The sequence below is a fragment of the Nannospalax galili genome, unplaced genomic scaffold (assembly GCF_000622305.1).
Source record: "Nannospalax galili isolate Female #2095 unplaced genomic scaffold, S.galili_v1.0 scaffold720, whole genome shotgun sequence".
Taxonomy (NCBI): Eukaryota; Metazoa; Chordata; class Mammalia; order Rodentia; family Spalacidae; genus Nannospalax; species Nannospalax galili.
Window position 1 is genome coordinate 1,145,622 of NW_008346927.1, and position 26,500 is coordinate 1,172,121.

The following is a 26,500-nucleotide window of genomic DNA, read 5'->3' on the forward strand; positions in this document are numbered from 1 at the left end:
TTTCTAACTTAAATGACAGCTTAAATTTACTCCCTAACTCTCAATTAATTCTTCAAAACCCAGTGAAGGCACTAGAAAATTCATCAATAATTGTGTCCAGTTTAAAGGAAATATAAATAACCAACAGTGCCACAGTGGGCCTTAACTTTAATAAACAAGAGCAAAGCTCTGCACTTCCTAGATCTCTGCAGCTGCACATGTTTTGTTTCTATTACTTAGAAAAGACCCACAACCCCCTCAAAATGGGACTTCTCTCTGTCTGCTCTTTGCATGTCAGAAATGCCTGCACCTTAGATATTATGCAGCTATCTGTCCACTAAGTTCCCACTAAACGTGCTTCAGATGCCACTTTGGAAATCTCCCTGTGAGTTTTGTTTTCAGGCAGAAGTAGAACACGAAAGAGACAGTTTACACTAGTGATGCTCTCTTGGGCCTGGGATTTATAAACCCGTGTACAAATTCTAGCATGTGCTCATATTTTCGTATTTGAATAGAATTACTGACTTCAACTCTGAAATCTTGTTTTTTAGACTATTCTATAAATGTAGCAAGAGTTTGCACTTAAATATGTATATTGATATAAATAAAATCACAGGCTTATGACATTACACTTTGTTTATCAGTTTTCAGCTGAGTGTCACCATGCTCTTCTTATTTGATGGTTAAAGAGTTTATTTGGATGTTTTCAGATTTATGTGGCATTTTTTTTCCAGGTCATACATTATAAAAAGAATGCTTTATTATTTTTACTCCTGGTAACATAGCATAATGTCTTTACGTTTGTTTCATATTTTATTGTAAACCAAGTTTATTGCAAAAACTTTAATAAGGTTCTCAATTTTTGTCATTATTGTGAAATTTGATTCTATTGATTATTAACCAAAAGTGTATTGACTCAACAATAGCTGTGTTTTTTAAAATCATGCTTAAATTTTATTATGATTATGCGGAGGATTTGTCCTGAATCTATTTTAGATGAAGAAAGAATATAAATAGAGTTTAGCACAAGGTCAAGAGCAACTAGAAGCAAAATCAGCTAACCATCAATCAAAGGCCCAAAGATGTTTTGAAGTCATCTAGCAAAGACCCTTTATTTTCTAAATGAAGAAAATGAAGATTCAGATGTTAAGAAATGTTCAAGGTCATACATCAAATTATTAGTTGAATCAAAGTTATTCTAAATATCTCTAGATCTTCCTGGACCCATTTCAACAAAATTACTAATTACAACTGACTAAATTATGAAATTTCTGCAGATCCTGTTGCTCTTGAGATTCAGTGCTATGTAAGACATTCTCTAGGGCTCTAACTTGGAAAGGTCATTTGAGACTTTTTAAAATTCAGGTATTCTAGGACTTTGGCTGATAGAAATATTTCACTGCACTGTTCAACAATGGAATAAAAATATGTACTTATACTTCTTAAAATGAACCCTATTTGAACTTTCTGTTATTGACCAGTCAGTGTTAAATGTTTTGCTTTCCTTTGTGGGCTTGGACTTCAAGAAAATACCTCTTCAAAACATCACTTAGTTCATAAGTGCACCAGTATTTTAGTTCCAATAATGGCCTGACTTCACTACTTCTATGCATAGAATCCCACTGAGGAGGTCACAGGATGAAACTATGTTTTGCATGGTGTGATTCTAGGACACACAGATCAATTACCAAGTGATTTACTTCAGCTTTGGTCTTACTGCCACAAGTCTCATTCTTAATTAAATTAAGTATCTAGTTTTTAAAAATAAACCTTCTATTTTTGCATTGGGTTATCCACTAAAATATTTACATACACAATTTTAATTGAACTTCTTTTTCAATTTTTATACCCATTTCTTTATAATTTTCCAGTATTGAGAAGACTAGCTGAATTATAAAATGTGTTTTATTTTTACTTTTATGACATGAGCTATCACACTTCAACACTAGTGATAGGAAATGGCAATTAATTGAATTCTATAACATTGTACCTTTGCCTTTTTTTTGGCTGGTGTGTCTCCTTTAGGATTTTAATTTATGATGCAAATACATATTTGAGAGATTTTAATGTTCTAGTAATTTGGTAAATAAGTGTATATCCTATACTTATGAGTTCTTTTCCTTAAGAATAGTATTAAAAATATAAATTTATAAAGATTCCAATATAAGTTGTCATGGGAATCTGTTGTGAAGAAAATAGATAGGAAATAAGAGATTATTCTATTTATGACAATGGTGATATTTGCAAATAGTACCAAGCAGGGATGCAGTTGTGAAAATGCTGTGTGTTGTAACTTCCAATTCAGTGTGTAGGTTTGAGAGCATGAAGTTTCTATGTGCTTTTATTTCAGGACTCAGTATTGAATAAGTAAGAAGACACAGCAAGGCAGAGATTCCTAGGTAGAACTTCTGGATTCTTTTCAAAGTTAATGTCAGTATAAATACAAAAAGCAAGATTAGAAAACATTTCAAAGAATTTGTTCACAATGCTAAAAGTGCTGAGAACAGTTATGCTTCCCTTTCCTCTTTCCATTTACATTTTGTGGATGATTGGAGGTGACCGACCTCACTTCTGTGTGAGTATGCCCTTTATTGATAACAGGTGCTTATCTTTGATTACCAGGAAGACCTTCCATTTTTACTTTCAAAGAGCATTTTTAGAAGTGAAAACAAAAAGAGTAACTTCACAGACCCACTCTTAAGATCTTGGCTTTTTGACATTGTCCTAGACCATTTCACACATATTCTGGCTTTATCCAAAGTGTCACTGTTGTACTCAGTGCACGATCATCCTGGATTATATGTCAGTTGCAGTAGTGAATCCATCATTTTGAAAAATTTGGAACTGTTAACTTTGCTAGCATTTTAGGTTGTTTCATTTCCGCAACATTACAAAAAACACTCCCTGAAAGCCATTAAAATTCAAGTCTCAGCGTTAAGAAATAGGTTCAAATTTTCAAATATTTAATACTTTTTGAGACAGGGTCTTACTATGTAGCTCTGGCTGGCCCAGAACTCTTTATATAGACCAAGCTGGCCTCATTTTCAGAGATTTGGGCATTTCTGCTTTCCAAGTGCTGGGATTAAAGTCATGCACCACCAGGCCTTGCCATTTAATACATGTTTTAAGGCCACAGCCCCCCTTTCCCAAACCACAAATAAAACAAGAAACAAGTAATGTAAATAATCGCTAGCATTAAATGTAACATTTAAATTAAGAAAATAAGTTAAGGGGAGTTTAAGTCCAGTGCTAAAAACGTAAAATATTAATTTTTGTTTGAAAACATTATTAAAAATAAATACGGTCGTATATAACTTGCTCATAAATGATTTTTATCTATTGTTGATTTCTCTAGAAAGCTCATTTATCTAGTTTATATTGGTATGAAATCACTCACTGCTTGAGTTTAAATTCTCATTCACCTATCCTTCAAATGACTACGAACAGCTCATGTCTCTAAGCTTTACTCTCTGCCACTGTCTTTAACCTCTTCAACTCATCTTCTCCATGTTTTTTTTCCAGAACTATTTCCCCTAGTTAAAATCTTTAACTGGTGCCATGAATTTCAGAATTAAATTCCAAGTCCTTAATATGACAATTAAGACCTTTGCTATCCCTCTTCTTAAGCTTCAACATCAATTTTGTTGCTTTAAAAAAGTCTTAAATATTTAATAATCAATTGACCCCAAATAGACACACTTGGATAGGTCAGTTAGTATAGCCTTGGAATTTTAATTTGAGGGTGCTTTTAATTTTGATTATTTTCTAGAGTAATATATGGTCTCTGCAATATGACAAAGGCTGTACTGTATCAAAAAATTGAGCTTCCTTTTTTCCCTCCATTAATTTTATGTCAGGGCCAAGTATATGGCAAAGCAAAGCAAATCCAAGTTCATATTCTGGAGAAGATTTGTCTATAACGTCCAGTGTGTTTGTATTTTGTTTCCATTTATTTATTTATTGTGTGTGTGTGTGTGTGTGTGTGTGTGTGCATGAGTGTGTGTGTGCATGCGCATGTGTGCATGTGTGTGTATATCTGTATGCCACAAGAGTGCAGGTGCCGTCGGAGGTCAGCATACGGTGTTGGATCCCCTGGAATTGAAGTAACAGGCATTGTTAGCCACCATGTGCTATAACATGTGTGCAGAGGTTGGAGGACAGTTTGGGGAGTATGGTTCCCTCCCTCTACCATGTAGTCCCTGTGGATCAAACTCAGGTTGTCAGACTTGGCGGCAGGCATCTTTATCTGTTAAGCCACCTCACTGGCCCATGTTTGCATTTTCAGTGTAAGCATTTTCAGATCTTTTGCAGAACACTAAATTTACAATTCACAAAAAATTCAATTTTAAATATTTGAATTTATTCTGAGTATTCAGTAGGATCAGAGAGTACCTGATTCGATACATCGTTAAAGGAAACAAGCCACTTCTTGGTTATATTGTGATTTTAGTAGCATATTTGGACACATATTAAGTGATCTTCCCTGTTGCTCTTTACCAGGTGAATGTAATTGGACAGATTAAGTATGATTTAATGTAGTATTTTAACAGTTTATTTGTAGACTTGAGTTGACAGAACTAAATGAAAGACAAGAAAATGTTTCCCTTGACAAGAAGCTCTTGGCAAAGGAATAAAGACAAGGAAATGCATACATGTATGTAAAGACACAGATCAAATTTCCCATTTGAAAATGTAGAACACTACCATTTATTTTTACTATCACAAATAAAGTAAATGTGTCTTTCGAGTCTTACACATTTTGAACTTTGAGTTACATATCCTTTGTATTACAGTGACCTTTAGAATATGCTTGAATGAAATAGGAAAGGGCACTAAATATACACAACTCTCAGAAGGAAATATATAGTGGCAAATAGCCTAAACAATAACTATGAATATGTTGCATAAACCTTATTCAATTCTGCTTGAAATATTTAGGGCTTTTCTTTTAGCAGAATAATTCTGGTTGTCTTTTATGATAAAATAACGGTTTTATGCTTGTTTTACAGGATGAAGGATCATAATTTTAATTTTACGTAGGCAACATTTTCACAGAAAGTAACTAGAACATGGGTTTGGAAAGGCGAAGAAAGCAGAGGTAAAGAATATATGGAAACAGAATTAGAAAAATGGATGGATTAGCAGCAGTGAGACCTGTGTGCATACCCTGATTTCAACACTAGTTGAATTTATTTCGTCTTCCCAATTTTTTATTTCCTCTGCCTTATTCAAAAGTAAATAAATAAATAATAAATAAATACCAGGGATAACACATTGGACTAAGATAGCACTGAAAGTTCTTTTCATCTCTTAGGTTTTGATGTTTGTGGGGTAATTATTGCTAAAGATCCTGGGTAGCTGGGAAGGAGCAATATGTCTGTACCCATTTTGATTGCACTCTGAGGACTGTCACACCAATAAGGTAAACCAAAATTGATTTTATTCATTTATAACTTTCTGCTCCCCTTTCCCCCCTACAGCTGTTGGGTAGCTGCTGCTCTGGTTACCATAGAAACAGGTTAGCTCCTAGGTTCCTGTTTCCATTGAAAACAGCTTTCTCTTAACCACATATTGATCTCAGGAAATCATTTTGCTGTGACTCTGTCATGAAAGCTATAAAGATGATCGGCTCTGTCATTTCCTAGGTCTAAGATTCAGTGCAGGTGTACATCCATCTACTACAAGGGTAACTGATGAGATAATCTTAATTTTATTTCCATTTGAAAAGTGCCTTGTCAAAGACACTATCCTTTTCCCCTTCCCTTATTTTATACAGAAAGGAAAGTCTTAGTCACTTGAGGTTTTACAGATATGCCTAACACATTTAAATGTTTACAAAACAGTGTCACATTATTCAGTTCTAATCTCTTTCATAACCTAGTCTATCATAGTGAGCATAGGAATATTTTGCTGTCTGGCACATTTGATAACTTTTGATATGCTCAGTAATGAAGATATGTATGCTTATTTTATAGGATTCTGTGTTTCTCTTTTGAGAAAACAGTTTGTCTCAGAGTATATGTACATACATATATGAAAAGATGTAGTCATTCTTAAGGAATAAATTTATAAAATTTCATATGGGAAAGAGATGGAAGAGATTTGTAGGGTTATGGTTTAAAGTTGTAAGAACATAGTAGGTATATGTTATATATATTTCAATGAGACTGGTGACTAGGATATGCAATAGACTTTCAGACTTTCAGAGTTTAAGAGGATTAGAATTGGAAGTTCAGTCATCTGGCAAATTTTCCTCATTTCAAGGAGACATCAATTAACATGCTCTGACCATGGCTAATTAGTGATAATGGAGGTGCTAGAATTTAAATCTTCTGAGTTCTGGATTGGTGTTTTTTCCATTCATTCTTGGTTGCTTAGTTCAGCCTATGTTAGCAAACACACACATTTAGCCACCGAGAAACAGCAAGTATGTTAGGGATAACAGTGGCAGCCTTTGCCTTTATCTGTACAGCATTTCAAGGAACCATCATTACCGTAGGGACCACTAGGCTTCCAGATGCACTCTTCCAGAGCTGCCTTCTCCTGAGCTCTACATTTCACCTTCTCATTACCTTTAAAACATCAAAACTAGCTTTCCCATGCTTCTACTTCCTTTTTTTCCTTAGAGAGTAAAACCTGAATCTACACAGACGTTATAGTTTCCACACAGCTGCCTGCAATAAGATGGGAGATATTTAGATAATTAGGAACTGTTTCTATGTTCACTTTGACTCCCTTGTCTGTGTATCTTTCCCTGTTCTACTCTTATTTGATTTATTGTTTTTGAGGTTTAAAAAAGTAACCCTGGTTCAATCCATGGGTGATGGATAGTATGTTTTGTAGAACATTGCCTCCTGAAATGTAATTACCAAGACGATGGTGGGTTTACAGTGAGACAACTGGTGAATCAGAGAAGCAAAATGTGCTTAGAGTTGCAAGAAATCCACACATGAATTTGAATGCTATTGTGATCAGTAAACACAATTCAATTATTCATGAACTTTTTTTTAAAATAGTTAGTTGAAGCACATGTAAAGCAATCATAATTTTGGGGTGTCTGGAAGAATACATTTCATAGGAATCAAAACAGAAAAACTCTGGGAAAAATGTTATCATATTAAGCTAAACATACTTCATGATTGCTACAGTAACTTGGCTGGTCTTCCCTCCTGAAAGTTGATAACAACAGTGACATCTTTCCAATATGGTATTCCTCAGTGCTCTGTGTTTTCAGAAATCTCATGAAGATATCCCAGGAGAGTCTTCATTCTCTGTGTTCTAGTGCATGAAGATTCATGTTCATTTGCAACTAAGAGCAGTGTCATTGTTCATGCACCTAACTGTAGTGTTTAGATTCTCCTTGTACAGACAAGGTCCAGTTAGGGTTGTGTTTTGCCCATTTACTACTCAATCTACTACAGAGCTGATGTCTTTAAAAACTGAAACAAAGGTCAAAATAGTCTCTTGGGGGGTGTTGTGGTTTTTTTTTTTTTTTCCAGGCAGGCCATGATGTAACCCTGGATGGTCTTGAGTTCGCTATGTAGTGGAGAATGACTTGAACTCCTAATCATCTTGCTTCTACCCCCCAAGTGCTAGAACTCAAGGTGTGTGCCACCATGCCTGGCCCAAGATCATTGTTTTTAATGGATAGTTTGTGATTTGGTCTCAGCAGTACAAAGTGTTTTTCTTTGCGTTTCATTTCTAGAAAGAGGCCTAGAGACAATTAACTAATGACTTTTGGACACATTATTCTTTTATTTTATATAAATATTTTGTCCAGATTAAAAAATTTAGTAAATAATAAAATGTAATAAAATGAATTATTTTAAAGATTACCAATACACTCAAATAACAGTTTAAATTTAAGATTATGTGTTTATGACTACGTTCAAGAAAATACCATTTTGGTCCAATAATTGATTTGAGCAGGTTAGCGTTTTGTCAGATTTGGTTCACTGAGGGGGTCAGACACTATTCAAAACTTATATAAAAATTGCATCTGAGTTTCCAATTATACAACAGAATTTAGATATGGGTAGCTTATTTTAATAGTACCTTTAAATTTATTAAATTTATTGATTTACCATAAAATTACTATAAAATTTTATTTGCTGAAAGTTAATATTATATAATAATTTATTGATGGCATATTAATAATAATCATTGGACAAATATGCTTTTATACTGTTGATATTTTAATTTTTGATAAGATTAGTAAAACTAATATTTAAAAAAATAACAAAATAGTTACTATAGCTTAACCTATCATTTGAGTTGTCCTTTTTTTCAGGTATCTTTCAATGAGCAATCATAAGGAAATTATGACTGTTATTAGAATAACCATAATGAAACTTGTCTTTCAAGTAGACCAAGTAGGAAATGGGCAGAATACAACCATAACTCTTCCTTGACTGTAAAGACAGAATTTAAAATAGCAGTAACCTTTGATTTTTCTTAAAGCTATTAGAACTTTATTATGAATTCAAAGTGAACTTAACACAAAGTTGTTTAGTGGATGCAGCAAAGTTGAACTACTATCACTACTATCATATTTAAATCATGAATGATATGTGTGTGTGTGTGTGTGTGTGTGTGTGTGTGAGATTACATGTGTTAGTTTGCTTTCTAGTGCTGTGATAAAACACTGTCCAAAACCAACTTGGAGGAAAAGCATTTATTTCAGCTTTTGACTACCAGGTCACAATTCTTCACTGAGGGAAGTCAGGGCAGGAACTCAAGGCAGGAGCTGAGGTAGAGACCATGGAGGAATGCTGCTTACTGACTTGCTTTCATGCTCAAGTTCAGCTACTATTTTCATATAGTTGAGCCCTCTTGCATCAATTAGCAGTCAAGAAAATGTCCCACAAACACAGCCGTAGGCTAATCTGATGAAGGAAATTCCTTAACAGAGGTTCCCTCTTCTCAGGTGTGTCAAGTTGACAAATGGATCTAACTATGACATTATGCTTCATCTGTAAGCTTATAATGGTGTTTACTGTACTTTGACATTCAGAGTACAATGCTAGATATACAGAATTTAAATAAATTAATGAAATAAACTTTAATATGTTAGACTTTAAATATTAAAAATGATTTGCCTTGATACGAAAGCAAAGTTGAATTCAATCAATTTTCTCAATCAATTTCCTCAATATATGTACTCAGATTTAGTTATAGTGTACATATCAGTGTTTTCAATGTATATTTTTAATTAACTTTTTTGTGCATTTACTACAAAACATCTCAATCATCTTTATACCCTATCCCCCATCCTACTCCCCCATAGGCCCCTCACTGGATTTCATGCTATTAATTTTATTAGTTTTTTAATTTAGTGATTTTTTCCAAGTTTATTCCTTTAAAAATTTTTGTATAAGCATTGATTTAACTTATGTCTTATTCCTCTTATATGGTTTCTCCTTGACGCTTGATTTCTAGATGTAAGTGTAGTTAACAGAGAACTCATCTTGTGCTTCATCATTGGGTTTCTTTACTGATAGCTCGCCTTTTGTATTTCCTCTACCTTGGCTTGCATTGTTTAGCTGATGAAATACTAGATTGCTGTCAACCATGGAAATATTTCTCCCTTAACTAAAATAGAGTAAAAGCCAAGCATCAAAAATCTTAATGTTTTGCTTTTTTATCTCTCATCTTACAATTCCTGAGCTTTAATAGCTGGCTAGGACTAGGATGCACAATATGAACACAAAACAAATTAAGACTTGACATTTGACTTCAGGACACTATATTTATAGGAAGAAGAAATGTAAAGTGATTATAGTCAAATTATAATATGATTTATTACATACTTTAGTAGAGATCTTGGTATAAGGTAGACACATAGACTAGGGAGGGACCAATGCACTTACATAAAGTAGAGGACATCTTAACTCCCAGAAGATACATAGACATTTCCCAGCAATCAAAGGGAAGGTCATCAGCAAACATGGATGCTTGACCAAGAATAACATATTAAGTAGTACTGAGCAATGGGAAAGCCAGAAGGTAAGACACGGTAAAGGCAGGAAAACAAAATGGGGGACCAGAGAGGCTGGAAAATGAAAGAGAAAGGATTGTCTGCTCATAAATTCTTTTAGAAAGTTTTACTTTCTAATTTTAGTTTTATATGCATGAGAGTTTTGCCTGCATGTAAGTGTATTCATACATGCAGTGCCCACAGAGGGCAGAAGAGGGTGTTGAAGTCCCTAGAACTAGAGTTATGGACTGTTGTTAGCTGCCACGTGGGTGTTGGGAATAGAATCCCATTCTCTGAAAGAACAGCCAGTACTTTCAACCAATGAGCTATCTCTCCATTTCCTAAATTTTTTTTTTTTGGTCTTTTTTTTTGAGACAGAGTCTCCCTGTAGGTCCAGCTGTCCTGGAACTCACTATGTAGTCCAGGCTGGCCTTGAACTCACAGAGATCATCCTGCCTCTGCCTCCCTAGTGCTGGGGTTAAAGGTGTGTGCCACCACGCCTGGCCCTAAATATTTTTTAATGAGAGCCAGGGACAATACTATACACTACTTTTCATTTTATTCAAAATTAGAAATTTCTAACCACAGATATGCTTAGGAATCACCCAAGATGATTGTATTGTAAATACAATCTCTCCTCAAGGAACCCAGTTATATAGGATTTGGGTAGGATTCAGATCAGGTGAATATGTCTGTGGTTATAGTTGGCTCCTTGCTGAGTTTGTGCCAATATGGTGATGTAACTGCTGTAAAAAAGCACATTTAAAAAATTAATTAAGGGAATAATTATGTTTAGACCAGTATTTCTCAAAGTGTATTTCTGGCAGACATTAATTGATATTGTCTCTCAAGAGCGAACCACGGACAGGTAATTTGGAAAGAAATTTAATATGGAGCTAGTTTTGTTTTTCTTTGAGTAACCTAGGTTAGCCTTGATCTTTCTGTGTGGCCAAGGATGTCCTTGAACTTCTGACCCTCCTTCCATTACTGAGTGCTGTGATTATAGATGTGTTTCATCAGGACTGGGTTATATGTTGTTTGGGATTGAACCCAGGGCTTCATGCACACTACACAAGCACTCTGCCAAATGAGCTACATCCTTAGCCTGAAGCTAGTTGCTTTTAAATTATGTATCTTCTTAGGGCAAAGAGATAAAAGACTGGCTGACTGCATCACAATTAGCTTTTATTTTAGCTTGGTTTTTCTTTCTTTTCTTTTTTTGAGAATTTCATGTATGAGTGTTTTGTTTGCACTCTTTCCATCCCTCCCAGTCCCCAGTCCCCTTTCCAACTCCCCTCATATATATATATAATTCAGTGAGTCCATTTATCGGTGCTAATATGTACCTGTTTTTAGGGCTCATGGAAGTGTTCAGAGCTAGACTCAATCTGCTAAATTTGCATTCTGACTCCACCTTTTGCTTGAAATACTGTCTTTGATAAGTTACTTTTCTGGGTCTCATTTGACTCACTTCAATAATTATCCTATTGAGTTGGTTGCTATAAAAATGAATTAAATATATTCTAGTTAAAAACCCAGGCCCCATTCTGTAAATGTCATTTATATTGCTATTATTATTATTATCATCATTATTATTACTTTTTAGTCATTTCTGGAGGTAGTATAGTAATAAACTATCCTATGGAAATTTTCTGGCATTTGGAACACTCACAAAGAAAAAGGTTATCTATCCCTGAGATGATTTAATGAATATTGATGACTATTTTTTCTGAAAATGACTGTTGCTCATTCACAGTTAAATAGTCATTAAATATAACAATACCTAATCCATCTTTGTTATGTGTCAGGTACTTTTCCAGTAGCATGGTGAAGGTATACTACCTGCTCATAACATGCTGGAAGTCTACTGGGTCTAACTAGAACAGAAGGATGGTGGTACTACCATGTCATAGATTCTATAGGAGAAATGAGCCAGGGTGCTTTCGAGAACAACACAGCTATGCTCGGGTTGTAATATTTCCTGAAGAAAAATGGAGCAGAAGCAAAAGAGATCTCCAGATTGTGGGAGGAGCCTAAGCAAAGTTTCCAAAGTAAAAGAGGGCAGGACCTGTTCAAACCACTTTGGGAAAATGAACACAGCTGGAGCAGCAAGGCATGGGAAGATGTAGCCAGCCAGTGACAGAGCTGAAATTAGCTATACAGGCTTGTGAAGTTCTGTTGAAAAAGAGTTTGGTTCTCTGTTGATAACGGGACTTTTTTTGGTGGTGTGTGTGTGTGTGTGCGTGTGTGTGTGTGTGTGTGTGTGTGTGTGTGCATGTCTTGCTATGTAGCGTTGGCTGGTCTGACCTTGAACTTCTTCTGTTCCTGTCTCAGTTTCCCAGAGGAGCTAAGATTACGGGGATGCATTATTGCACCAGAATTTTGGAATTATTTTGAAGGATTTTAAGCAGAACAGTGACATGCAGATTTGCACCTAAAATATCATTCAGAACCTTTGCTGAAAAGGGGGTTGGAACTACAGAGGAGGAATTTGTTTGTTTGTTTGTTTGTTTTTGGAGGATTGTAGCTTAGCATGTTATCAGAGTAAGACAGATATGAGATTGAATGCTGAACCTGAAAAACGGTGGTAGGAGGGATGAGGTAGAATGAACAGGGTTGAAAAAGAGGTTTGATTGATTAGGTATAATAAATAAGGCAGAGAAAAAGTAAAGGATATTTTCCTTCTTTTTCATAATAATGTAAGATGTTTTATGATTTTTTTTTCTAATTCCAGGTTGAATGGTTATGATTTGGATCCATCAATAATGATTTTTATATGGACTTTGATACTGTAATATTTAGAATTATATTTTGCAATTTTTCCTTCTAAATTTCTGTACCAATCAGTTACAAAAGCATTTCATAGATATTATAGCTATGAAATTAGATATTAGGTATACCTCTTAAAATTCACGGATAACCAGTTAGGGAGGGATAAACAATCCTCTCTCCAGGCTGTACAGGATGTGTGTTGCTACTACTTTGAGTTAAAGCCCAAGAAAATAATATTTGCATTTCTGTAAAATAGAGCTGGAGACCCAATACCACCCACAAAGGGTCCAAGGCTAGAAACTTGAACTAGGAACTTAAAATGATAGTATGATTTATAGGTTCAAAATGTTTTCTTTAGGAAAGCCGTGGAAGGAGCAAAATTAGTGAGAAAGAAATAAAAAATAAAACCAGGGATCAGAGTTAAAAGGAAGAAAATGAAATCTGGGGGTTGGAGAGATGGCTCAGTGGTTAAGAGCACTTGCAGCTTTTGCAGAGGACTCAGATTCTGTTCCCAGCAGCCACGTGGTTTCTAACAACCATTGGTTACTCCAGTTTCAGGGGATCTGATTCCCTCTTCTGACCTCCATGATATGGGTGAACTTACATACAGGCAAAACATTCATACGCATAAAAATAAATTTTAAAAAGAACTAAAACCAGAAAAAAATGATGACATCAGATTCAAGGTCAAGAAATTCCTTTCAACGAACAAGCAGACAGAACTTATTTTCTTGTCTGGGAAGCTTCATCCCTTCCCTTTGACTTCAGTCTAAGATTCGCGTTCCATTTGTGGTCTCTTCAGACCTTGCTACGCCTCCCTTTTAGTGGTACACCGCCAAAATATGATTACATTCAAGCTACACTTTTCTTCTTCATTCCAGAATATTAGAAATATATTCCCATTGCTCGTTTGTGCAATATCATTCCCACAGCCTGGAATGGCCTGCCTTCTCCTCTTGGTTTAACACAGTGACTCAATCACCTTTCAGTGTTCTTCATGATTACCAAGTCCTACTCCTCCAAACCTCGCCTTTCTCCAGCTTCGCTCTCACGTTGTGGACATTGTATTCTAGTGGTTTACTAACTACTGATTTTCTAGCACTGCTATAAATAATCACCACATAACGAGTGATTCGAAACAACAAGAGTTCGGGGCTGGAGTGGCAGCTCAGCGGTTAAGAGCACTGACTGCTCTTGCAGAGGACCCCGGCTGGATTCCCAGCACCCACGCGGCGGCTTCGAACCATCCTTAACTCCAGGTCCAGGGGAATCAGAAGCCCTCTTCTGACACCTCCACGGCATTGCACGACACGGGTGCACTCACATACATGCAGGCAATACACTCATACACATAAAGATAATAAATAAAATAAAATATTAAACAACAACAACAACAACAACAAGAGTTTACCTAAGTCTTGGAGGCTGGGGGTCTGGAATTGGAGAATCAGAAGATTTGGCTTCCTCTGGAGGGTCTAAGGGAGAGTCTACTCTGTTGGCTTCTGGTGGGTGGCCAGCAGCCTTGGCCTGCCTTGGACGTAGGTGCCTCACTCCAAGGGCTCCCCTTTCTGCTTCCCTCCTCTCTTCTGTCTGCTCCCTGAGGGGTTTGTTTGTGCTTCTGGAAAGATCCAGAGCCATTGGATTAGAACCTGCCCTAATCCAGGATGTTTTCACTTAAACTTCACTAACTGTGTCTGCAAATATGCTTTTTAAATAAGGTCACATGATCCTTGAGGTAAATATGAATTTGGGGTCATTACCCATCCTACTACACTCATTCTTCCATTTTTGTTATATGTTTGTAACATCCAAGAAGTCCTCCTTATTTCCCTTTCCCTTATTTTTGTTTTAATCTAGAAAAGCATTTCACTCTGTAACTTTTGCTAATCTGGAACTGATTATGTAGTTCAGGCTGACCTTGAACTTGAAGCAGTCCTCCTTCCTAACTCTCCCCATTGCTGGGGTAACAGGTGTGAGTCTACACTGAACATTTTTCTTATTTTCTTGTTGCTCCTTTTTCATATTATTATGTCCTAATTTAATAGATAAAACTTGTGTGTGTGTGTGTGTGTGTGTGTGTGTGTGTGTGTGTGTGTATCTTCTGAAGATACTAGTCAGGGGATTTTAAAAGATTCTCTTTAAGTTCTGGCATTAGTGCTAGTCCCTTTCTGAACATTATTTCCTGTTTTTTCACCTTGGTTCTTGTATTTTTAATGAATAATTCTCTTCAAATATCTTTTCCTCTGAAAGAGACTGAGACTGACTTTATCGTATAGTGTCTATGTGTACACACAGGATTGTGCAGAAACAGTTGGTGGATGCATAAGAGCAGATGCGTGAACCTGGGGTTCCTACGAAAGTCTAAGAAACTAAGTTTTATCTGGACACAGTTTTAGAGTAATTTCATTTTAGAGTAAAATATAAGGATAACTTAGAGTTTGCTCCTCTTTTCTATACCAAACCAGCATGTAAATGAAGGAGTGGATTTCCTTCTTTATTCAGGGGGCTGTCTTGTGGGTAACATTCTTAGGACAAATTCTGTAGCTAGTCAGGAAGACTAGAAGGGGACCTCTTGAACAGTTGTTTTACAGCTAGCTCCTTTAGTAGGTTTGTTGACTCTGGATGAGGTTCCTCTAGATTTCACTGGGAAGAAAATAACCTACTCTAAAACAGTTTTCAGAGCTGAAGAGATGGTTCTGTGGGTGATAGTCTTTGTTGCACAAGAATGAAGACCTGAGTTCTGATTCTAGTACCTATGTAAAAAGTCAGAAGTGTCCACAAGGGTACCTGTAACTACAGTGCTGTGGTTTTGCTAGCATTAGCCAAGCTTCAGGTTCCTTGAGAGACCCTATCTCAAGGGAGCAGGGTGGGGAATCCTAGAGCATGGCACTCAGGGTCCTCCTCTGACCTCTGCTGGCACAGGCATGTGCACTCACATACTCTCACAAACATTCTCTCTCCTAATCTCTCCCTCTTCTTCCTCCTCTTCCTCCTCCTCCTCCCCCCTCCTCTTCTTTTTCTTTTGTCTTTTTGAGACAGGTTCTTTCCCTTCAGCCCCCAGCTGGCCTGGAATTCACTATGTAGAACAGGGCTGGCCTCCATCTCACAGAAATCCACCTGCCTCTACCTCTCAAGTACTGGAATTAAAGGTGTGTGCCACTACACCTGGGCTTCTGACTTTTAAAAATGTGTCTCTCTTCTCAGTGAGACCATCTCAGTGCATTTCTCTATCAAAGGTGGAAAGAATCATTTTTCTTTTCTTTTTTTTTTCTTTTTGAGACAGGGTCTCCCTGTAGACATAAATGGCCTGGAACTCGCTATGGAGACTAAACTGGCCTCCATCTCACAGAGATCTGCCTGCTTCTGCCTCCCAAGTGCTGGGACTAAGGCGTGCATCTCTCTCTCTCTCTCTCTCTCTCTCTCTCATGCTCTCTCCACTCTATTCTGCAGGTAATATTGAATTGTGCTATTCTTTATTCACTCTGTGTCTTTGTTAAGTCCTATTTGCTTCATATCTAAATGTTTTTGGTTCATCCTTGTGTTTTTTTTCAACATTTTAAATGAGATTTGAATAAGGAGTGAGGCTTTTGAACTAGAATTAGATTGTAGTTGTAAATCCACGTTACTTATCAAAGAAGGTAAGTCCTGAAGAGCGCATAGTTAAGTTTTCTCATCTTTGTGAGACTGTCATAGTGTTCACGTCCACTAATTTGGGTGGATGGTCTAAAGTGCACATTAACTATATAACATAGCCCACTGATCCCTGGTTACAGATCTATATAATATACTACTATGCTGAATTCCATCTCTAAATGTAATACAGCAGTAAGTATTTGTGTATCTATACATATTTAAATATATATAAGAATATGGTATAATAACAGATAAAGATTGGTATACCTATGTAGGGCACTATAAATTAAAGTTGGATGACTAGAAGTGGCCATGGACCAGTCAGTCCTGACTGAATGTGAGACCTGGGGTATTAATGACACTTCTTTAGATTTACACTGTATACTTAGGCTGTACTACATTTGTAAAAATATTTTTCTTCAGTATAAACTAACCTTATCGCTTCTCGGCCTTTTGGCTAAGATCAAGTGTAGTATCTGTTCCTATCAGTTGAATAAACTAAACTTAATTTATGATAGCCTTATTTAAAAACGTTTTAATTTTTTAAACATTTGACTCTTTGTGATAAACTTAGGTTAGACCACAAACACACGATGTAGCTGTATGTACATTATCTTTTCTTATAAACGTATTCTCTAAACTTGTTTCTATTTCTATAATTTCTTAGATATTTTTAAACCTTTTTATTAGTTGTCAGGATATAAAAGCATGCATGAACCTAGGCCTAACAGGTCAGGCTCACCAATATTAACATTCTCCACCTGTGCCTCTTGTCCTATAGGTCTTTTGGGACAGTCACACTCATGGGGCTGTCATTTCCCCTGGACAAGCTTCTCTGGAAGGCCTCGAGCTATTTTACCAGGAATTCTTCTTTTATCATAGAAGCAGTACATTCTAAAATGGTAAAAAGTGTAGTGCAGCACACACAGAAGCCAGGAGCACAGCTGTTTTTGATTGTTATCAGGCACTATGTACTGCACAATATTGTGACTTTTCTACTTCTGCAGCACAGCAGGTTTGTTTACGCCAGAGTCACCAGGAGGGACACAGTGCATCCTGTATCCTGCTACTACATTATAGTGGCTACATTGTTGCTAGGGAACAGGATTTTTAAAAATCTTTTTAATCTTCTGGGCCCACCATAGTGTGTGGTTCATTCTTGGCCAAAACACCATTACAAGGTCCTTGAACATGAGTGTCTATGCACGTTGTTTCTGGTCCTTACTAGTTTTGACATGTATTAGACACTCTTGCATCCTTTTTGTTATTGTTCCCAATAGTTAAATGACATATGTTTATAGGATACATGTAATTTTTTGATATATATTTATAATGTGGAATGATTAAATCAGGCTAATTAACAAATTCAACATATCATGTGCTTATCTTTTGTAGTGAAAGCATTTAAAATCTACTCTTTTAGCAATTCTGAAATATAGGATGAATTATTTGTTAAAACACCATAATGTGCAGTAGATCACTAAAGCTTATTGCCTTCCACAGGTTTTGAATCACTGCCTCAGTGAATTTTATGATTTCCTTTCATACAAGGCTATATCTTCTATGATCCATTCCCAACATTTCTTCTGTCTTCTCAGTCTATTTTTTTCTACCACTTCTTATCTACTCTGGTCCCCAAATACTCAGTCCAACTGAGAAAATTAGTAGTGCACGGGGTGTGCAATTTTATCACTTGTTGTACTAATAGTTAAATATTCTTGAAATTTATCCTTTGGACAACAGTGATGACATTTGTCACCTACCTACTGAGAATACATGTGTAAAAACCAAGAACTTTGATCTCTCAACAGATGCTTGTGAGTCTCCATAGAAAATAAACCCTTAAGTTGAAAGGGTGTTTGCATATTAGTGTGTTTAATTTAGAAAGGCATTGCCGGTAGATGCAAATGTCAAGCCCATCATTAGGCAGAGAGGCATCTGCCTAAAGGTAACAGATGACACTGTTGTTGTAGGATATACTACTAATTACATGAAGTAAGACCTTCACTGAAGGATACTGTGTCCAGAGGAAAGATGCTGAAAATGGACATTATAGCAGTACGGAAATCAGATAAGGAGAGCAGGGGAAAAAAGATTCCTATTTAGCACAATTTTGTTACTTTGCTCAATTTGCCAAATTAGGAGTATCCAAAGGTAATTTCTTTCCATGTGTTCTGAAATAGATTTTATCAGACTAATGAAGTAAAGACATTTATATTTAAAACCCAATTGCGCCCAGATGTCCTAGCTGAGCTGAAGCAGTAGAAGGATAAAAAAGGCAATTAATAAACATGCACACATTGCTATGGGAATGGGGGCAGTTTCGACTATTTAAAAATTATTTTTACTTTGTGCATATGAATGTTTTGCCTACATGTATGTAAGTGCACCTGTGTTGTGCAATGCCATGCATGACATGGGTGCTGGGAATCGAACCTGGGTCCTCTTCAAGAGCAATCAGTGCTTTAACTGCTGAGTCATCTCCCCAGCTCCGAGATTCTCCACTTTTAAGAACCTATATAGAACAGATCAAGGAAAATTGTGTTGTTTTTAGGAAAAGCCATTTTGAGATAGCAGATGAAATAAAAATGGCAACATATAATATTCAAAGCAGAATTTAAGAGTGAACTTATGGCTTTAAAATTAAAGGTCTCAACAGCTTATTTTTAAACAAAAGTACTATTAATTCATAAAAGTAACTATTATAAAAGGGCACTGAGGAACCTAGAGAGATGGCTCAGTGGTTAAGAGCACTGACTGCTCTTGCAGAGGACCCAGGTTCAAATCCCCACACCCACATGGTGGTTAACAACCATCCAAACTTCAGTTCCAGGGGATTTGATGCCCTCTTTTGACCTCCACAGTCATTGCACAACACAGGTACACCTACCTACATACAGGCAATACACTCACACACATGAATAAAAATAATAAGTATGTTTTTAAAAAAGGACACTGAAAAAATATTGAATAGACCAAGGGACGAAATGACCCCTTTCCTCCTAAAGACTTATATTATTTTCCTTTCTTTAAGATAACATAACCATAAAGATATATAGAGATTTTTATTTTTGTGTATGTATATGTACATGTGTATGTGTTTGTGTTTGTGTGTGGGGTTACATGTGAGTGTGAAGCCTGGGAGCTGACTTCAAGACTCATTCCTCAGATGTTCACCTTGTTTATTGAGACAGGGTCTTTCAATGGGCGTTTGGGCTCATTAACTCAGCTAGGCTAGCTGACCAAAAAGCCTGATGAATCTTCCTGTTTCTATCTTCCTAGACTTGGGATTATAAATTTGTGCAACCATGCTCAGGTTTTTGCATAGGTGCTGGGGATTGAACTTGGGTCTTCATGCTTGCACAGCAAGCAGTTTGACCAACTTTGCATTTCCATTAAGTCTGGTTTTATATCTCAAAAGTGATTTCACTTTGTATAGTCCTCCATGTTTAAACTTTATTTGTATGCAATGTCTGTTCAGCTGTTATTGTGGATGGTTTCTTGCTGCCAATCCTATGTGGTCTAGTCATCAGGGTCATATGAGTAAACTACTACTTTTAGTATATTGACTATGTGGCATAGTAATTTTACAGTATTCGGATTGATTCACATAGTTAAGTGCATTGTCTTAGTCCTGTGGCATCACGTGCCTTATCATATGTCTGATTTCTTTTTGGTTTTGTTATATACATGTAATTTATGTCTATTTTTTGGTCACAATTTTCAGACGTATTTGCAGATATTTAATTAACTACTACATTTATGTTCCTAATACTATTTATTCATTTGTGAGTCAGTTGAGAAACACTGCTTCATGATTTCTTATATGTCATTAATATTTTTTTCAGGAAAGGCTTGAGGATGATATACATTTGTGGAGCCTCATAGAGCTGCAAGTATCTATCTAACTGTATTCAGATGTCAACAGTATTTTGCCTTAGCATAGAATTCTAGGACACACAATTTTGTTTCCTAAAGCTTGGTGCTTTTGTCTGACATTTTTAGAATAGGAGGACAAAAAGAGAATGGAAAAATTTTCTTTGTGTTGTAAACAGAATGGGATCCCTACATAAATTCTGGACACAGAAATGCCCTATGAGGGTATTGTACTTACACAAATGCATAGAAGACAATAAAACTTTAACCAAAGGAGATACAAGAGTATTTAAGAAATAGGAATTAGTAGGGTGGAGGGTTTATGGAGAGAGCAAAGTGGGTTACAAGAACTGGCAGAAAGCAGGTGTGACAGAGGTAGAGGGTCAAGGGAGCTAGGGAAGGGCACAGAATGGTGATTATGGAGTAAAGAGCCACAGGAACCCCATAGAGCTGCTCCTTTTATGGGTGTTAAAATATTTCTACCTATTACTTTAGGCTCGCTCTGTTTTCTGTTTGTCTCTCATCATTTTTATTCTTGCACAACTATGATGTAGTCTTCTACTATTCAGATTTCTCCATATAGTTTTGTAGTATAAAATCTGTACTATATCTAAAAGGAATTTTAATTTTCTACCATGTTTATTTTTTTTGTGTACTTGGTTATTAAATTGCTTAGTTATTTATATCATTCTTAGTCTTTTCCAGTTTTTTATTTGAAAAAATAATTCATGTCTTCTCTTTGCTTTGGGCTTGTTGAGTCAATATCTATTTATGTTTGTGGAAAATTTAAGGCAGGTAGCTTCAAAGGAAGGTCTTTACTCTGAAATTTCATGAAACTTTCCACTTATCTCTTGCTGGAGATATGTGTTTTATTCTCACCTTAATCCTGTATTTCCCTGGGTGACCTCCCTCAGCATGATTTTGCTTTCAGGGCAGCATGTTGTGACGGCTATGAACACAGGTGCTGATGTGATACAGACCTGGGTTTGGAAATTACCTTACAACATACTACATGACTTTGGCTGATTTGTTTCCAATTCGACTTTTTTTTTTTCTTAAAGAACTTCATAAAATTGGCATTATGAAGATCAAATAATGAAAATTAAATAATATATTTAACATGCATAGCAGGATACTCTACATACAGTAAGTATTCTATAAATGAGTAGTATTATTATATGGAACTCAAGGGAAGGCTGACTGATGCTCAGAATCTTTTGTGAATATTTGGTGCTATCAGTCAGGCTTTTTGTGTATCTGGGTGTAGGTCAGGAGAAGCATTTTTCATTGGCTTATAGATTAATAAAAATCCATGAGCTTGGGACTGGAGAGATGGCTCAGTGGTTAAGAGCACTGGCTGTTCTTGCAGAGGACCTGGGTTTGGTTCCCAGTCACCCACATGGTGGCTAACAACAGTCCCTAATTCCAGTTCCAGGGATCCAACACCCTCTTTACTAGTTTCTTCCCTTCTATGGGCTCTCCAACTCAAGCATGCATATCTATAGATTCAAATTTAGCATCCATATATGAGAAAGAACATATGACATTTGTATTTCTGTGTCTGGGTTGACTCACTCAGAATGAGTGAGTCATTCATTTTCCTATGATTTCTTAATTTCATTTTTCTTTATAGCTGAATAATATTCCATTGTGTAGGTGTAACGCGTTTTCATTATCCATATAACTGATGAACATCTAAGCTGTTTCCATTTCCTGGCTATTGTGAATAGTGCAACGAACATGGATGAGCAATTATCTCTGTAGCGGGAACATGCCCAGGAGTGGTATAGCTGCTTCATACTGTAGATCAATTTCTAGTTTGAATGGCTGAGATAAAAAAACACAAGGCTTGCTGGTGTGGATATGGGGGAAGTAGAACATTTATTCACTTTTGATGGGAGTGCAAACTTAGGTAGCTACTATGGAAGCCAATGCTCAACTTATTTTTTGAAACATCTTTAGCTGAACCTGGTGCTCACTAATTCAACTGGACTGTCTGGCCAGTTAGCCCCAGTACTCCTTCTGTCTCTATCTCCCCAGGGCTGGGGTTACAGGTGTGCACCCAGCTTTGTGTGGGTTCTGGGGAATCTGAATTTAGGTCTTTGAGATTGCACAGCAGCACTTTACCAATTGAGTTATCTCCTCAGCCCCTGTAGTTTTATTTTCTAAGTAAGGTAATTCACATTATATCTTAAAGAGAATTCAGAAGGAATTTTTTTCTCCTCATGTTTTCAGGCATTCTTTCTATTTTAGAATAATCCATACATAAAATTTTCTGACTAATCATATGCATGTGCTGTGCAGTGCATATTGTAACTCGGGTTCTAAAGTTTTGAAGCCATTTCTGCTCAGAGATAGACAACTCTTGCAGCCATTCAGTAACTCTGCTGTAAGAACAATAGCAGACAGAATGAGTCCTTGTCAAATCTGGTTTCTGTGGTCCTATGGCTAGAGAAAGTAAAATTTAAGAACATTTTCATTAAAACATTATTGGAACAAAATATTTCAAGTGACCCTGTATCATTTTTATGAATGTAGATAATAGCCTGTTTCAAGGCTATTTTATAAAACTCTGTCGTAAAAATGTAGAGACTTTAATTATTACTAAATAGTTTTACATGAAGATGGCTGATATTATTTGAGAATGTGGTATCTACTTATGAGTGATATGGAACTCTATGCTTTTTATTACATGCACATTATGAAATACATAAATGCATGCATTCTTCTGAGAATTTAAGTTCTCTTCCTTTGAATTTACAGTTTTCAGGCCATTACAATTATGTTAAATAAGATCATTTCACCTGGACTATAGTCAGTAGGCAGGTAAACTTACATCGAGCAGGTCTGCTCCATGATGTATTCTGGGTAAGGTGGTTTCCTGCTTCTACTTTTATCTGGGTCTTGTAGTCACTCTCTTTTAATTTCTTTGTATATTACCTGCAAACAGCTGTCCTGAACAGCAGGATCAGCCTGTCTTACACAACCTCCCCACCCACATTCACTATGTGAGGGACAAGAAGGTGAAGGATAGCATTTGAGAAAATTGGGACAAAGAGAAAGCCAGGAACAAAAGGGCAGATTCTGCAACTGTAAACCACAGAGGCGATTTTCCAGCTTTTGAACTCAGTTCCAATAGAGAACTTCCACACTGAGGGCACTTGTGGCCCTGGAAGAGTTTTCTTCAGCATACAACTGCTTTGAGGCGCTGCATTATGGAAAAAGTTCTGAGTGATGACTCACACTCCATGTCCACTTGTGGATTCCCAATGCACATGCGGGTTCAAATCACTGAGAAATCTCCTTTAAAGAAAAAATGGAACAGCAAAGTCCTTTTTTTTTTTTTTTTCCTGAAAACATCCAGATTCACATGATGTCTTTTGTGAATCTCTAAGTATTGTACTTAAGGCACCTGTTTTTTGAGACTGTGTCTTACTACTTATGTAACCAAGGCTCAATCTGTGATCTTTCTACCTCAGCCTCTTGCCTCAGTCTCAATATACAAGAATTATGAGACACCACACTTGACTTGTCATTATTACACTTCTAAAATTTTTATTTTTATTTTTTATAGAATTATTGTGTATTTAATGCAAAACATCTTAATCATCTTTATATGCTCTTCCTCATCCACATCCTCCATAGTCCCCCTCCACCAGATTTCATGTAGTCTGTCATTTATATTAAAGCCTGTCTAGTCAAGTCAGTTTATCCAGACATCCCTCAGTGCAAGTTCACCCACTGGGGTCTAGTCAGCCTATCTAGACTCACTCCCTTGAAGAATATCAGCTTTCCCTCACCCAGCAGTAATCAGTTGCAAATAGTTCTGCAGCTAAGATTGAGGCCTGTTTCCCATTTCTCCAATTCTTTGCTGAGTTTTTGGCTGCTTGTGTTTGCCTGGGTCTTGTGCATGTTGGCAGTTTTAAAATGAAAAAAATCAATTATTTAGCTGGGTTTAGGTTTGTGATTTTGTGTGTGTGTGTGTGTGTGTGTTGTGCCTGTGTGCCTGTTTGTGTTTGTGTGTGTGTGTGTGTGTGTGTGTGTGTGTGACATGTGTGGAGGCCAGAGAATGACAATGGGTGTCTTCTTCAACCACAATCCACCTTATGTTCTCTCACTGAACCTGCAGCTCTCCAATTTGTTTGTTTAGACTGACTGGCAAGTGAGCCCCAGAGATTCTCCTGTCTCCTTGTTCCCAGTACTGAGATTACTGTGCTGCGGTGCTCAGCTATTTTTACATGGATGCTGAAGATCCAAACTCAGATCCTCATGTCCTGATGACTGAGATGTCTCCTCAGCCCTTGATTTTAAAACCCTTTGCCTTAAAGTCACATATTACACTAGAGGTGTTAAGATGTCTAAGAAAAGGAAAGAGGCATTTGAAGTTGTTTTTTTCTTAACCGTAGGACTGGAATGAAAAGATACCAGTTAATAATAATTTAACTCAGCACTGTATGCTTTTGAGTTTGGCCACTATTCAAGACAACATCTGAGAGGGCTGATTATGTAACAGTCATATACTCAGGGATGAAGAATTGAAAGAAGAAACAACATGAAAATATTACATCCTCATGTGAACCAACACCAGTCATTTCGCTAGTGAACATGAGTGGTGGAATGCTGTTAGCTGTGGGAGTGGCCAGATTCTGTCTCAATTTGGAAATTTTAACTTTATGAATTACAAGAAAGTGTAGTAGAAAGAAGAAACCAATTTTTGTATAAAACATTCCTTGGAAATATTTAAAAATATTTTATTTTATTTTTTATTTTATGTGTATGAGTGTTTTGCTTGCATGTGTGTAACTGCGCAAGTGTTGTGCAATGCTTGTGGAAGTCAGAAGAGGGTGTCAGATCCTCTGGACCTGGAGTTATGGATGATTGTTAGTCACCGTATGGGTGCTGGGAATCGATCCTGGGTCCTCTGCAAGAGCATCCAGTGCTCTCAGCTGCTGAACCATCTCTTTAGCCTGGAAAAATATTTTCTTGTAACAAAAATATTGTAATAATCACTTTAATTTCCAACAGAAAGAAATGAGAGATGTATGTAAATTATGACACTCCAGTTCTTTTCATCTTGTGTTCTACATCTGTGGATTTCATCAACTGCAGATTGAAAATGTTCAGGAAAATATTTGCATTTGGAGTTGAAAAGGTGAGGACAGCATTTTCCTGACATTAGTCTTTAGACAGTAAAATACAAAAGAAACTTACATTTCACTTACATTGTACCTAGGTATTATAAGTAATAAGCAATTATAAGATGATAAAGTATACAGAACAATGTGTGTGGGTTACATGCAAGCACAGTACCATTTTACAAAAGGGACTTGAATATCTATTGATTTTGGTATCTATGGTATCCTGGGACCAATCTCTCATGGATAAAGAGGGATGACTGTGTTCTAGTGGGGAAATACTTAGGAAAACTATAGTAACACAGAAATATATTTATCCTCAACTACTATCATAATTAGTTTAAGTTTCCGTATTTGACATACCACCAACTATGTGATGAAGAAATTTTAAGAATTAAAGAACTCTAATTTATATGATTGAATTATAGGCTTTTGAAAGTCATTTACATTTGTCCTACAAGTTACAGACTTCTAAGTATTTTCTAACTTTATACAATGTAGATAATAAATAGCTTTAAAGGTAAAGGTGCAGAAGCATTTGTGAAAAGGAATCTTCAAGTCTTGAAGATGTGACAGCTCAGGAGTTCAGCAACCATTGTTCTGTTTTAAAGGGAAACTGACAGTGATGTTCTCAAAACTTGGCCTGTAATGTCAAACTCTAATGTACAGTGCCAAGAGAAGTTATCAGTGGGAAGGGGTAAGCACTCAAATCAACTTCACTTTTTCATGAACCAGACATTCATTAAGTTCTGTATCTACTAAGTGTTATTGCTGCTTTTGATTATTGGTGCTGGTTCTGAGGAAGCGTAAAGTCCATTTGGGGGCTGGGACTGCAGCAGACAGGTAAACAGACTAACACTTTTTAATCAATCAATGATGGAAATAGAAAAGATCTCACATACTGAACATCAAACCTAGACCTAAAAGAAATCACAAGATACTTCCTTGAGGAGGAGGATGTGAGTGGTATCTTCTAGGACAGGTTCTGTATAGACAGGAGAAGGGTAAGAAGAAAGGTCTTGATGCTCAGAAAATTTTAGTTTTAATGAAAAGCAGACTTAACCATCTCTCTGATGGAATGTGCATTTATTTTGTTGGTAAAAATTCATTCTTATCTGAGATCATAAAT

General features: G+C 36.4%; 1 protein-coding gene and 1 pseudogene across 10 annotated transcripts in view; both read left to right on the forward strand.

The window, feature by feature from the left end:
* The window catches only part of Kcnc2 (potassium voltage-gated channel subfamily C member 2), a 224,345-nt gene that overhangs the window by 3,349 nt on the left and 194,496 nt on the right, over positions 1 to 26,500 (forward strand). The gene's annotated exons all lie outside the window — the stretch shown is intronic.
* On the forward strand, positions 16,798 to 16,921 carry LOC115072081 (annotated as a pseudogene).